Source organism: Meriones unguiculatus, chromosome 4 (genome assembly GCF_030254825.1).
Source record: "Meriones unguiculatus strain TT.TT164.6M chromosome 4, Bangor_MerUng_6.1, whole genome shotgun sequence".
Taxonomy (NCBI): Eukaryota; Metazoa; Chordata; class Mammalia; order Rodentia; family Muridae; genus Meriones; species Meriones unguiculatus.
In genome coordinates this window covers 93,264,724-93,279,567 of record NC_083352.1, presented here as the reverse complement: position 1 = coordinate 93,279,567, position 14,844 = coordinate 93,264,724, and the positions used below count along the sequence as shown (strand labels likewise).

General features: G+C 54.6%; 1 long non-coding RNA gene across 1 annotated transcript; it reads right to left on the bottom strand.

Annotated features, from left to right (window-relative positions):
- Positions 1-3,259: 3,259 nt before the first annotated feature.
- On the bottom strand, positions 3,260-4,422 carry LOC132653701 (uncharacterized). The gene is made up of 3 exons (XR_009591501.1): positions 3,952-4,422; positions 3,683-3,849; positions 3,260-3,381 (listed from the first exon to the last, which is right to left on the bottom strand). It is a non-coding gene; the product is annotated as an uncharacterized LOC132653701 (long non-coding RNA).
- Between the last annotated feature and the right edge of the window lie 10,422 nt (positions 4,423-14,844).

Genomic DNA, 14,844 nt, shown 5'->3' with positions numbered 1-14,844 from the left:
TGTCGTGGCAGTGCTGGCTTATGGAAGGTAATGGCTTAAGTGGTCCCCTGGCCATGTGCCAAGCAGAGCCAGATCGCCAAATGCCTCACCTGCGCTGGGTGACGTCTTTTTGTATCAAGTCTTTCAATTCCAAAGGTGTGATGACCCCACTCCCTCGAGGCCGCTTGGAGGCAGGCTGCTGCTCTACTAGGCCTTGGTTTGGATAGAGCTCTGCTGTGTAAACGTAGGCTGGGCTGTCTGTGTGGGTGGGTGAAAGAGAAAACCACAGCTGAACCCAGCCCTTCACAGCCATGCCGTGGACACAACTACCTCACTGCACTGCTCCCCCTCCTTTGTGTCCCCAGTATCCCAAAGCCTTGGGGTTCGAGAACGTTCCCTTCCATGAATAAAAATTCTGTGTAATTAGAGCATCAGTGTGCGGCAGCCACTTAGTGACAATTGTACCAAGTCAATGCTGCTTCTGAAATAAATAGACCCAAAAATACTGAGCCTCAAGCACCATGGAACTTTTGTGCTCTGGGATTGCTGGGGGTGGGGGTGGGCTGGCATTTGGAGGCCCAGGCTTAGGGAGGTGCCTGCCAAGGGTCCCCTGGGGCTTTTCTCCATCTAGTCTGGAGAGAAAAGGGCGGGGCACTCTTACGGAGGTCTAGAGGTTTCCATGAGTGGCTCAGGCCCGGCTTACTGCAGCCACTCATACTGCATGTGAGGTCGCCAGTTCCCCAGCCTTGTGCCACCAGGACACAGTCCTGGTCAGACACTGGGAGGTTAGGAAGGGTCTCTGAGACAGCCCCTGCTAGGCACCCATCACTAGCCAGGACCTGTGTCCTGGCTGGGCAGATGGCTCAGTTGATACTGTTTGCCATGCAAGCCTCCCTCGGCTCCCAGGCTTAGAGCTGGGTTTGGTGGCATCTGTGATAGATTCCAGGAGCACATGGCTGGCTGGCCTAGTTGAACTGGTGAGTTCCAAGCCATTTCAAAGGAGCTGGACAGCCTTACTAAGGATGACAGCCTAGGCAACCCTAACCCCAGAGGAGCCTCGGAGACACCTCCCTGGAGGGACATAAAAGACCAGAGGACACCATGGTTTTCATGTGTCCACACCCAGAGTCCTTCCTGATCCCTGTGACCCACACAGTTCTCCACCAGCCATGGGCACCACAAACTGTGAAATAGAGAGCGGGGACTCAGCAACCAAGTCCCACTGGGTGAATGAAACAGGGCCAAGTCAACGGCAGCCAGAGCACACAAGCCACCGCTCTCCAGAAGCAGTGGAGGCCTTATATAACCTAGCACTGCTATTGGTCCCCAACACTGCTCGCCACGTCCACCTAGAGGTCCTCCAGCCTGCCCCTCCCGATCACATCAGAAGTATGTGCCACTTGCTGCCAGCTTGGGGGCCACACCAGGACTCAATCCTTTGGTTTTTAACATGCTTCCGATGACCCCCTGAGATCTCTAGTTGGTTACCAAATAACCTACATAAATGGTACCATAGTTCTCTTCCAGAATGTTCCCAGCCTCCTCGGTGGCCTTGTGCTGCCCTGTCTGTGATGTAATGGCTCCCCCCTCAGCTGAGAGCAGCCAGCATGCATACGAACGCTTCAGATACGTTTCCCGAGCCAACGCAGCTTGGAGATTTCCTTGTCTCTACAGCTGAATGTGTGCTGTCGTAGCTATATGCCACACTTCCTTTATCTGCTCCTCTGTCGGTAAACACCAGGCTGGTTCCCTGTCATGGTTCCCTGTCAATGGCATGGAGCACAAAGCATTGCAACTCTAGTACATACATGATGCCACCACCCTCTCGGGCCCCTTTCCTCATGATGGTGCCCCCTGCCCCCTCCTCAGCCCTGACCACTGCCCTCTGTTGCCATGGATCTGTCTCCTGTGCACACTGGTGTCTGTGGAATGTTGGCCATGAGGCTTTCTGTGTCCGGCCTCTTTGGTGCAGCAGCAGGTCGCCATCATAGCTGGGAAGGGGCAGCATCCGTGACAGGCGGCACTGTTCTTCCGCAAGGGCATTGATGGACATTTGTTCCTGCCTCAGCCGTTGGGACCAGCATACCATGAGGCCCTGTGAAACTTCCACATCCTGGCACAGCCACGACCTCTATGTCAGAAATGGTTCTCGCTGGCCTTGAGAACATCTTACCTGCCGAGGCCAATGCTGTCCCAGCGGGAATACAACCTGTCTTCAAGTGCCGAGGACAGCAGCTGATTCTGTCTTGAAAAATTAAGGACCACCACCACCCGAGTGCTCACCGCTAAAGGCATTTGCCACCAGGCCTGGAGATCTGAGTTTTACCTGGACGCACACGGTGGAAGGAGAGAGCTCCCACAGATCATCCTCTGACCTACACACACACACATACAGACATATACTCTCACACACGCATGCACTCATTTACTCGATCTCTCAAACACACATGCACACACACACACATATATATGCATGTGTACAAAATGTATGACTACATAAATATATAAGCAAACAGATGAGTATACTTGAAAATGCTTCTCAAAATTTTAATGTAAATGTGGCTGGGGCGGAGCCCAGGCACAGAGCGTGCACTCAGCCTGCAGAAGGTCTCCAAACTCTACAAAGCAAACACCAAAAACAGTATAACCTAAACCTGATCCCCAAGTCACTTTGCTTCCCCAACCTCCACACCCACAAGCATTTCTTCTGTTCCCTTTTGATCTCTCAGTGCTGTGCGCCATCCTGATGCATTTGAAACCAGCTGACACTTCTGCCTGACAGCTGGCCGGCATCTGGGGAGACTCAGGACACCTTCCTGGCAGCGCCCATCACCCCTGCCGAAATTCAGTGCTGAAGAGGGTGACCTTTACGGTGGTCCCACCCTTCTGCAGTGCCCTCTGGCCGGCAGCTGGAGTCAGCATCCTGGACGTCGTCCCGGAAAATGCAGCCTTCTGCACACATTCAATCCTCCCACAGCCCAACGCTGCAGTTCAAGTTAGGTTCTAGAACGCTCCCGTGTTCCCGGTATGAAATTCAAAGGAAACAGCTTGTATTACCCTCAGCGGGGAGACGTGTCGCTCTGGAAGGGCTGGATTCTAACACTTTCCAGGCACGGGCCAAGGGAATTGTATTCCCTTGGCCCAGCAGGAGCCTTGGCCACCACTGCGCCACAAGGATGATGGGACAGAGTGCAAAGTAGCAAGTCATTCATAAAGGCTAGATGTGCCAGCGTGTGGCTTCCTGTTTGTTTGTTTGCTTTAATTCCTTTTTTTTTTTTTTTTTGTCAAGTGTTTTTGTGTCTTCATTTGGTCTCACTGTTTAGCCCAGGCTGGCCTGGAATTCTTGATCTCTTCACTTAGCCTGCCAGGTGCTGGAGCCTCTGCACCCGCTGTGATGTCTGTCTGTGAGGAGCAAGACAGTTCTGAGCAATTTTACCAGCAAAGAACATAGCAGTCTTCATTCTCAGAGCACAAGTGAGCTAGCCTTGCGAGAACTCTGCTTGACACAGAGATGCTGACATATAAAACTCAGGTGCACACTTCTAGAATGTTTTTTCAAGTCACTTTGTCATCCTGTGACAGGACACTGGCAGAAAGCACATGGACCCCGTGATGTGGTGGCGTTCAATGCAGATGGACATACTCAGAATTCTTCCAGGTCTCAGAAAAGGAGATGGAGGCTCGGAGAGGCCGAGGAACTTACCTGGGATGGCACAGCTCCCAAGAGACAGGGCTCAGAGCTCAGCCCAGCTCTGCTTGGAGCCCACGCCAGCTCCAGCTCACAGCTCTCCTGGTCTGTTTGAACACCTCGTCTTCCTGGGAACAGCTAAAATCAAGCCATCCTCGCTGTGAAGGTGCCTGGGGGTCCTTCTGTGGCAGGAACAATTTAGTTGTTAGTGAAACACACAAAGGTAGACTCCCACACTCAGTGACAGGCTAGGGCACAGCTGTGTGTGTGCAACTCCATTTTACCTTTCCAGGGATCAGAAGCTGCCAACTCAAGATGCTCAAAGGCTGGCCTGCTTACTCCTTGGTCTCTGAGGCTGGCAGCTTAGTCGCTGGTGAGTGTTGTTTATGACGCTTTTGTCCCCTGCCTTCTCCCTACTCGCTGAGCGTCCTTTGATATGCATCACCTGTGCTTGGAGCTGGGGTGGGCTTGATGCTGCTGAGCAGAAAGCCTGCTTCCCTGGTTCTCAGACTAGCATGGCGGGCCTGTGAGGTTGGAGACAGCAATCCTGGAGGGAGCCACACAGACCCACCAGGTAGCCCTGGTTTGTGGGTGGGGGCACGAAGGCAACTGCTTTGCAGGTCCCTCTCCCAGCAAGACTCCTCATCAGGCATGAGTCACCCCATCATGGCCTTCTGGCAAATACAGGCCAACAGCATCGCCCCTGTAGAGCTCATTAAGCCCCAATGCCCGGTGACCTGCCCGGAGGAGGCCATTGAGCTGGGAACACAGCCAGGAGCGAGCTAGCGCACAAGATGAACCAGGCACCCTGCCAGCTGGTCGCATGGCCAGGGCTCTGCTGTTCCCTCCAGGGAACCCGTGTTTCTCTGAGGGGATGAGGATGTGGGGGTGAGGTAAGTTTCCACATCCTCTCCCGGTGACTCCGGAGAAGGCAAGCCTGGGCTGCCAGCTTCACTTTTCTCCTGTGCCAACACAGCACAGATGGAAAGCACAGAGGCCAGCACCTGCCTACCTTCTCATAGACAGTGTCCCCCTTCTCTGCTGAGGCCTCAGAGCTGCCAGAAACCTGCATTTGCCGGGGTGCCATTGCTGTCATCTTAAAGTGACATGCCGCTGCATCTACCTCCAGAGCCCAGGCACAGTGCACGTCCCTGAGGCCAGCGGTGTCTCTGGGGGTTGTATCTGGGACCCACCAGGAGTTGAGGAAGCCCAGGAGCTGGCTGTGAGCTCAGATATCCCCTTTTAAGGCTGTGAGTTCTTCCTGCCCTCATTGGGAGTGAGTGACATGGAGAAACCCGGAGACCAGGCCCTGGAGCCTCTTAGCTGTTGCCAGCAGCATAGCTGTCACAGACCCAGAGGGCGCTGACCCCAGGGGAAGGGAGAGGGCCCTGCGCCCTGTGGTGGACACCTGCCCATGGCTCACCCAGCTGGGAAGGTGCTGTAGGCTGGTGGCTGTCTAGAGCAGATGGAACCTGGTGGTTCATGTTGGCCAGCACTGTACTTGAGAGGCTAAGGCAGGAAGATTGTAAGTTCAGACCAGCCTGGCCACATAGAGATCCTAAATTTTAAAAAATGGTAATAGAAATACAATTTTTAAATATAATATTCTGGGCTAGGCCACAGCCTGCTGGTAGAGTCAAACAGCACAAGCTGGATCCAACTTTAGCCGCCAGCATAATAAATGAAATAAAGATACTCTCCACCAGGCACGGGGGACACGCCTGTAATCTCCGAATCCCAGGGAGGCTTAGAAAGAAGTTTTCCACGAGTTCAAGGCCAGCCTGTGTTAGGTAGTGAGCCCCTGTGTGTAATATTTTGCACGCTAAAATAAAAGCAGGATTACCTGTGAGTGTTTTGCTCCAAGCTGGCTGCATTCTACAAGCATCGTTAAGCGTCTAATGAAATCTCCTGGAGCATTTTGAGTGCACTAGCAGACACACCTGATTCTTAGGCACTGTGGTCATGGCGAGATGGGGGGGCGGGGGACTCATACACAGCAGTGGGCCATTTATCAGTTCAGGGAATTGCCGTGAAACCTTCAAAGCAAAATCATCTGGCACTGCAGTCTGGGCATGCAGCATCCCTCAACCATATACTTAAAAATGGCTGCCTAGCTCTGGGTGATGACATGTCACAGCAGCCTGGGGACCTGAGTTCCAGCCCCTGTAAAGGTGGAAGGAGAAACCCAGCGCCATTAAGTTGTGCTCTGATCTCCGCACACAGGCTGTGGCATGCACACCCACCCGTACAGGAATATAACTTGGAAAAAATCTAAATGAATGACTGTGGAGTGCACCCATTGCCCTAGCATATAGAAGGTGGGGGCGGGAGGATCAGCATTTCAAGGTATCTTCAGCTCATAACAAGTTTGAGGCCAGCCTGGGCTACAATGGAACCTCCCCCCCCAAAAAAAATATTCTATAGGAGATCACAAATCCTTCCACCTTGGCTCGGGTCACCTCCTCAGACAGGGCCTCATGTTTCCTCCCGGCATCTAGTACCGCCTCCACTCTTTCCGGGTCTGTAGCCTAGGATCCTGCGCCTGTCCCTGACCTGACATCATGATGCAGACATGGGGATGACAGAAGCAAAGAGGCTTCCTCTGGGAAGCCTCAGAGCTGCCCCTGCTCCGGCGTGCATCAGTGTTACACGGGTCTTGTGGAGGGGCAATCTTCTGGCCCTGCCCAGGAAGCCAGGAGGAGGATGTGCCCACCCACCACAGCTCCGTCCTTCATACATCTTACACTTCCTCAGCAGCCCTAAGCACTCCAGTTGGGGTTATTTATAAAAAGCCTGCAGAAGTCGGCAGACCTGTGCCAGGCAGAGGTGTGGTCGACATCCTGAGAAGAGTGCCGGGGCCTGGCAGGGGCTGCTTGCGTATGACATCATCTGGGAGCAGCCACCAGGCATGTGCCACCCTCACGATAGCAGCACACACACACACACACACACACACACACACACCAGCCACAGCTGTCTGGGAGCCGGCCTGTTCCTCCCTGGCAGAAAGCTGAGCACAGTCTGGGGCATCTCAGCAGGTGGGAGGAGGGGACAAAAGCCAGGGTATGATAGCTGAGGCTAGGGAGCTAGGTTGCCCCTCTCCAAGTCCTAATTTGCTGGCTACCTGGCCTGACCAGTAGGAGGGAACAAGAGGCCAGTGGAGACAGGCATGTCCACCTTAATAGATTTCTCAGAGCCCTGGAAACAGGATGCTCTGGGGTCCCTGTGCCTGCTGGAGCCTGGGACCTTGGTATCCAGAGTAGCCACTGCAACTGGGACACACATTAGGAGGTCAGAGGATAATTAATGGGACTCAATTCTCTCCTTCCATGTGGTCATGGACTCAAACTCAGGTCATCAGGCTTGGTAACTGAGGCATGAAGCTGGATATATTTGAATCACCTTGGGGACACCCTCCTGTCCCCCACCATGTCACTGTGTCTTGTTTAATAGTGGTACAGGCATGGATGAGCAAAGTCCTAACCAGCCCTGGGAGCGGAAGCTAAAGACCAGCCTCATTTGAACATAGTTGGGGTCTAGCTCATTTTGGTGGGGGCTCTTATCCCCGAGCACACAGGGATTTCCCACAAGTCCCTATAAGGAGGTCTTTGCCCCTTGAGCTGCTTCTAAGTTTGTGTGTATTGGGAGAAGTCTGTAGGTTTATGCTGACCTGAAGCAGTGGCCCTTGGTCTGCGCCTTTTGGTTGATGTGTGGAAAATACTGTCAGTGAAATGGGGCATCTCTGTTTACCATGATGCTGTGTGGGGCTATTGCTGTAGCCTCAGGTTATCTCTGTGTCCTCTCTCACTGCTCACTTCTTGGACTGAGGTCCCCTCCGGACAACTAATGCCTTCTGCGCCCATGTTCTGCTGCTCCATTGGGGCCCCAGGGTTCTGAGCTCACACCCGCCACACCCTCCTCTCTACCCAGAAACCTCAGGTCTACCCCAGACCCCATGACATCTAGTGGCTACATCTGTGCCCTAGGGTCACGAGGTCTTTGGCTGTGTGACTGTTTTTTCCTTCCTCTGTGGTGGCTGGGAGGGACAGCAGCCAAATTGTCCTCACAGCAGATGCCCTCCCCTAATGCTGTCCCCACCGGGATGCAACTGGGATGCGCAACTGACCCTCAGTGCCTCCAATCCATACCCGCCCACCATCAACCTGCTGGGCATGCCAGCACCATGCCACGCTTGCCTGTGTTGCCAAGACCTCAGGGTGAGGCGTCTGTCATGGGGCTTGAACTCATTGCTCCCCTGGGCTCTCCCTCCCTCAGGCCCCCAACTGCATTGGAGGCACTGTCATTCTACTGCACATACAAATGCAGGAGCCTGCACGTATACACAAGCAGGCCAGCTAGGGAGGCCAAGGTGGCCCAGGTATGCCTTTGGAGGTCACAGACCCCTGTGCACACCATACCCTGGTCTGAGTGTAGAGCCAGTCTCACCCTTCCTAGGGACCACTCTGATCCTGGGTTTCTTTCTCTGAGGAGACAGCAGACTTGGGCTGTCTAATCCTGCGGGTCTTTCAAGTTTGCTTGGAGTCACCTTTTGTGTGGAGTTCCTTTTGGAAGTGGGAAGGTGGGCACAGCGTCCTTCCCCGACAGCTCTATGATCCTCACCTCCCTCTGCACACAGCTGGGACCTTCAGCTTGGCCCATGTTGCCCCCCACTACCAGTGGAAATTACCCACCCCCCACACTCCCCACTGTCTGATGAAGGAGGAATGAAATTTGCTTCTTTGTGCTACTGTAGCCCTTGGAGGGTTTGGGCGCCAGCGAGAGTAGACAGTTGGAAGCCAGCTACCCTCCTCTGCCCCTGTCTTGTCAGCAGGCAGCAATGGCCCGGGGTTCTGCTGAGTCAGCGTGGCCAGGCTGGGCCCTTGGCTCTGCAGAACCTGCCTGGGCTGGTCCCCTGATGAAGGGCTCTCCTCGCTTAGCTTCAAATTTCACCCTGTGTGGTGCTGCACCCAACCCTGTGTTTACCACCCCAAGGCTGCAGGTGTTCCGAGGGGAAGAGGAAGGGAGGAGGACAAGTGGATGAGGAGGGAGGAAGGGAGGGAGGGAGGGAGGACAGGTGACCGAGGAGGGAGGGAGGAGAAGGAGGAAGATCCTCTGCAGGGCTTCCCTCGCCTCCCCTGCCCCAGGCTTGGAAGGAGGAGGTTCAGCCCACACTCAACCCTGCAGGACAGCTTGAAGCCCTTAGAAACAGCTTCAGCCTCCAGCCCAGCTTGTCACCATATCACACTGGGGGTAGGAGCCTGGCTGAAGGCCAGACAGACAGGGGCAATCACCCCAGAAACTGCCCATGGTTTCTCCACAGTCCCTGCCTCCCTCCCCGATGCTATGAGGAAAACACTTGTTCCCAAGGAGCCAGCCCCTGCTGTGCAGTTCACCAAGACACTGTACATTGCAGAGTCCCTGAGGGGATCTCAGATAAGTGTCTCAGAGCCCATTTCTGCCCAGAAGTCCAGTATTTATTTGTCCCTGGCTATATCAGGACCAATGGGGACCTGAAGAAGGGTGTGGCTTCACTGTGAGAGAGCCTAGCATGCTGGGAGTGGGGGAGGTCCAGCCCTAGTTATGAAAACAGGGCTCTGTGGCACAGGCTTGTAATCCTATCCTCCAGAGGCAGGAGAATCAGAAGTTCAAGGTCATTTCAACCACATAGTGAGTTCAAGGTGAACCTGGGCTACAAGAGACTTTGCCTCCCAGGTTGCCCCCCAGGCCCTGTGGAGGGGAGGAGTGACAGCTTGCATTGTGGGTGATATGACTTGGAAAGTTCTGCGTTCTCACGAAATGGCTCTGTGGGTCTGAAGATGTGTTTTCTATTGTCCTGTCTGCCAGCTGGGTCACCCGTGGTGGCTGTAGCAGTCTCAGCAAAAATAGATAGATAGATAGATAGATAGATAGATAGATAGATAGATAGATAGACAGATAATCAGCAATCGTGGGCTAGTGACTGGGATCCAGCCACGGGGTTCTTGTGTCTCCAAATAACGGCTGTCACAGTGGCACAATCAGATCTTTGTACACCCGCGTTCCCTACAGCACAAGTCACAACTACCAAAAGACAGAGCCCACTGACTGTCCATTACCCCAAGGACAAACAAACAAACAAGTGCTGTCCCCGTTGTGGAATAATGTTCAGCCATGAAAAGGAGGAGTGCCGCAGCATGGAAACGCACATCATGGGGAATCAGCTAGATGAGGAAGGCCTCCTCAGGCGCAGATCTGTTTACAGGAAAGATCTGAAGTTGGTGCGTATCAGAGACTGTTCGGGGAAGTGGGGTTTCGTGGCTGCCTGTGTGAGGTGTCTTTGGGAATGAGAAAAATGTTGTAAAGGTGACTGTAGCGATGGTCACACAGTCCTGGGAGGAAACTAAAGCTAGCCAGGTTGTTGATTGTTTTTGGTTTGTTTCGGTTTGTTTGAGACAGGGGTTTCTCTGCATAGCCTTGGCTGTCCTGAACTTGCTTTGTAGACCAGGCTGGCCTCAAACTCACAGAGAGCCAAGCTCTGCCTCCCTGAGTGCTGGGATTACAGGCGTGTGTCACTGAGCCCGGCTCCACAGGTTGATTGATTGTAATCAGGGATATCAATGGGAAGGTCACACACACCTGCAACCAGTCAGCCCCAGAACCACCTCAGGTTGTCACTTGAAAGGCCCACATCCCAGACTCTGGACTGCGAGGCTGGACTCAGGAGCCAGACTTTTAAAAAGAACCCCAGGCAATCTGTACACACACTCATGCACACACAAACTAAACAGAACACCCACCCAGTCCCCACCGTGTCCGAGGCCCTGGGGGTCTTACAAGCTCAGGCTCTGTCCCCGTTTGTTGTTTTTTGTTTTTGTTCTGCTTTGTTTTGGTTTTGTGGCTTAGAAGATTACAGGAGGTCTACCTTCTGACTCTGGGAGCTGAGGGTCTCAGTGAACCATCTGCAGCAGCCTGGGGAAGGGGATCTGTTTTCCTGCAGTGCATTCCTTGGTTCACAGTCCCTTTTTCCACCTTCAAAGTCAGCCATGGCGGGGCCAGGGCCAGGTCCAGTGACCTATCTCTTGTTACTCTGGGGGCAGCATCCCTCCATCTTCCTCTTCCCTGTATATCCCTTGGTGTGCTTGCTTGGGACCCATCTGGTCAGCGTAGAGCAGCCTCAAGGCTTCCCCTCTTCAGCCCAACCCCCCCCCCCATGCCCACAAACCAACACAGCTCCTTGGGCCTGTTTGATGTGCTGATGGAGGCTGCTCCTCAGAGCCCCTCAGAGACTGGGTGCACTTGGCTGTGAGGAGAGCCACAGTCATTCACCTGTGTGCATTGATCCTGAGGCCACCCATCCTTGACCCTCCATAGGAGGGACAGTGAATTTGAAATGGGTTCTGGGCCCCCGGCCATCTCTCACTGCCTCCCCAAGCAGATTTGAAGCCCATCCAGGGACAAGCTTCCATTAGCCCCTGCCAGACCAAGCGATTGGACACTATTTATAGCTGTGTAAATAATGGAGAAGCATACTCAAGCCGCCCTCCCCAGGGAGACCCAGTCTCCTATTTTTAGGACCCCTGCCCCACGGAACTGTGTCCCTCTGAAGTCCTGGGGGCTCAGTGGTTCTGCAAGCTAGAAGGAGCTAGCGCTGGGAATGAGGCCTGAGGTCAATACCCAGTCACCCAGGCTGACAGGTACCTGGGGGGGTGCTCTCAAGGTCCCCAAGGATAAGATCTGCTTGTTGAGTTCAGATTCCAAATCAAAGCGTGATTTAATAAAAAAGGCCTGGTGAAGACCCCTGGTGGGTCACCATTATTCACTGAACTACACTCAAGAGACACGGGGCATGCGCCACTAGGTTGCCCACCCTTGTTTGAGAGAGGGTCTCATGTAGCCCAGGCTGGCCTTGAACACTGTGTAGCCAAGGATGACCTTGAGTTCTCAACTCTCCGCTTCCCAAATTCTGGAGTTACAGGAGTCCCACGCATGGTCGGTGCAGGGCTGAGGATGGAGCCCAGCCTGTCCTGCATTCCAGGCTAATTTAGTACTAACTGAACACTAACTCCCCCACTCCCTTTTCTGAGACAAAGTCTCACTATGTATCCTGGGCTGGCTGTGAGTCCCCAGCAATCCTCCTGACTCAGCTCCCCAGGTCTGGGATCACAGGCCTGCACCAGAACACCTGTGTCCCTAGAAGAATTTGACAGGAGCCTTGCTGATGGTCTCCTGTTTTAGGTGGTCTGGCTGTCAAGGTGGGTGTCGCCTTAGAGTCCCTTTTAACTTCTTGGAGTCAGTGGCCAGGCAGGCACTCCTGTCATCCCAGCACTCAGAAGGCAGAGGCAGGCAGATCTCTGAGAGTTTGAGGCCAGCCTGGTCTACAAAGTGAGTCCAGGAAGCCAGGGCTGTTACACAGAGAAACCCTGTCTTGAAAAAATGGAAAGAGAGAGAGAGAGAAAGAGAGAGAGAAAGGAAGGAAGAAAGGAAGGAAGGAAGGAAGGAAGAAAAGAAAGAAAAAAGAAAGAAAGAAAGAAAGAGAAAGAAAGAAAAAGAAAGAAAGAAAGAAGGAAGGAAGGAAGGAAGGAAGGAAGGAAGGAAGGAAGGAAGGAAAGGAAAACTGTTCTGTACCCTTCCAGTGTTCTAAAACCGGGGCAGTCACCCCACACTCACACAATCATAGAGGTGGCTGCTAAGTGTTCAAATCCGTGCTCTGACTGTGACTCACAGCCCACTGGGGTCTCCCACCAATAGAACAGGGATGTGCTTGGTGTCCCCTCAGGCCCCGAAGTGGAGAGCCGTGATGGCTTCCCACATCTCCGTTTGTAGACCGAGTGTTCCTGGCCCTCCAGAACCAATGCACAGCCTGCATATGTGGACATGCAGAGCCACCACAGTCCCCGAGGAACATGCCAGACTCAGCTGGCTCGTGCAGAGTCTCGTTAAACAGAGAGGATCCTGCAGGCTCCTTGCTGAGCTCCTGCTTGAACCACCCATGCAGCCTGTCTTCTAAACTGTTGGAATTGGCAACCACCACCGATGGACTTCCTGGACAATTACCTGGGCATTGTCATTCCTGGCACTGGGAGCAGATGAGTCCTTATTAAACCCTCACAGCCACCCCAGGAAGACAACACTGCTGCTCTTGCCATCTTACAGATGGGGAGACTGAGGCTCTGGGAGGTGACCTCACCCACTTGAACAAGCACAGCAGAGCTAAAGGCAGGACCCTCCCTGCTCAACATCTCTGGGCTCAGCTGCCCTCTGGTTTCCTAGGGACCAGACATGCAAATTGCACTAGCACAGGGGCCAAACAGGTTTGTCTGCCCCTGGCTTTTAGTTCCTCCAGGGGACTTGTGCTTACAAGGACAAGCAATTAGTTACTGGGTGACTGAGACAGCTCTGGGGAGGGAAGGAGGCCTGTGTTGGGGGAGGAGGGAGCCTGGCACCCATGGTGTCTTCCCAGGGCAGCCAGCTCCCACGTCAAGCTAAGGACCTCAGTCTAGCTCCGATGACGCTAACAGGAGCATTGGTAAGATTGAATGAAAGCCCTGGAGTCCCGGACCAGCGGCAGCAGGCTTTGTGCGGACAGAGTCCTGCTGGGTGCTCACGTCACTGCCAGAGGGGGAGGGGTGGGTGCCACCTCAGCACCCGCTCGGCTTCCCGGAGCTGTCGGTCTCTCTGGGGCCACAGGTGGGGACAATTATGGACTCTGAAGCTCCACTCCCTCGGACATTCAGCTCTTTGCCATCCCCCTGGAAGCATACACTTGCCGCTGTCACCCCCATCACTCCCTCCTCTGCTCGGTTCTGGTGTCTCTCCCATTCCATCTTAAGCGAAGGTGGTATCTTGTCCCTGTTGGCAGCTTACAGACCTAGTCAGGACCCTGCGCATAGCAGGCCATCAGCAAACGGGCACTAAATGAGTGAAGAAATAGGCAAGTCAAACTGTCCTCTCTCCTCTCCTGCCTCCTGAGGACTGCTAGCAGCCCCTGGGGATGGGAGGCAGGGCTCTCCTTGGCGACTACACCCCAGCCTTCCTCTAGGTGGCTGATGTGGTAGGTGCCTAGCTTGGCGGCGGCTGGGAAAAATAGGGGAACCCGATAAGGGTCCTGAGGAAGTCTATGCCGAGATCCCGAAGGAGGGCATTGGGGGATCTGGGCAGAAGGACTCAGCACCCAGGAAAGGCACTGTCAGCTGGGTACGGGGAAGGGGGGCAGACCCTGAAAATTCAGATCCTCCTACTGGAAGCCCAACCAGAATCTAGACATGAAACTCAGCAGGAAGGCATAGGTCATGACATGTTTTAGGAACCCCAATACTCCGGGACCTGGGAAGCCCTATCCTGCCCCTACCCCTGTAAAGGTCTGTCTGGGTTTTTAGAATTCTTGGGACCACAAGTGGAATCCCTCAGAGGCCTCCAGCCCAGACAGCTGCAATGCCCCACAACCAAGCTTCCGTGGCCTGGGAGGAGTGGGGAGGCTCAGTGAGCCCTGGATAGCTGTAGGGAGGACGGAGGACCTCCAGGGAGGACCTTCATGGAGGACCTCCAGGGACTGACAGGGCTTCCCGGAGGCCCAGAGTGGGTGGCAATCGGGTTTGCAGAGATGGGGCCGGTTCTTCTGGCTCTGCCAGGACCCCAGTTGCTGGAAGAGTTGCCAGGGCCCAGGTCCTGGGTTGGCCAGGGTGGGCTCCTGAGAGCCCCAGCACCAAAGACCTGGGCCCACCCACGGCCATGACTGGCAAGATCTGGGAACCCCTGCACTTGCAGCCAGGACAGACTGTTGGCAGCTGAGCCTTTTCAGGTGTCACCAAGCAGGGCATGGCCGGCCCCCAAGCCGCCTTGAGGTTCAATTCCTCCCGGCCCCTCCCTCCCGGAGCACCAGTCCCTCCCTCATCAGCTGGACACGATCCCACGGGACCCTCCAGCCTCTGCGCCCTGCTCCGTGTGCGCCCTGCCGTGAGCATCTCACCGCGCCCGGTTTTTGGAGGTTGGAGCAGCAGCAGGACTGGCCGGTCAGGACCGCCTAGAGTTTACCGGGTCCCGGGCCCAGCGTTTCTCAGAGAGTGCGGGGCTCGGGGCGCGGGGGAGGGATGGCTTTCAGATTGCGCTCACTAGCACGCCCCCCTCTGTTTCGGTCCCCCGGGCTTCGCCCCTGGGGTCCTGAGGTGGGCGTTAGGATGAGGATCTCCCGGCTCCCAACC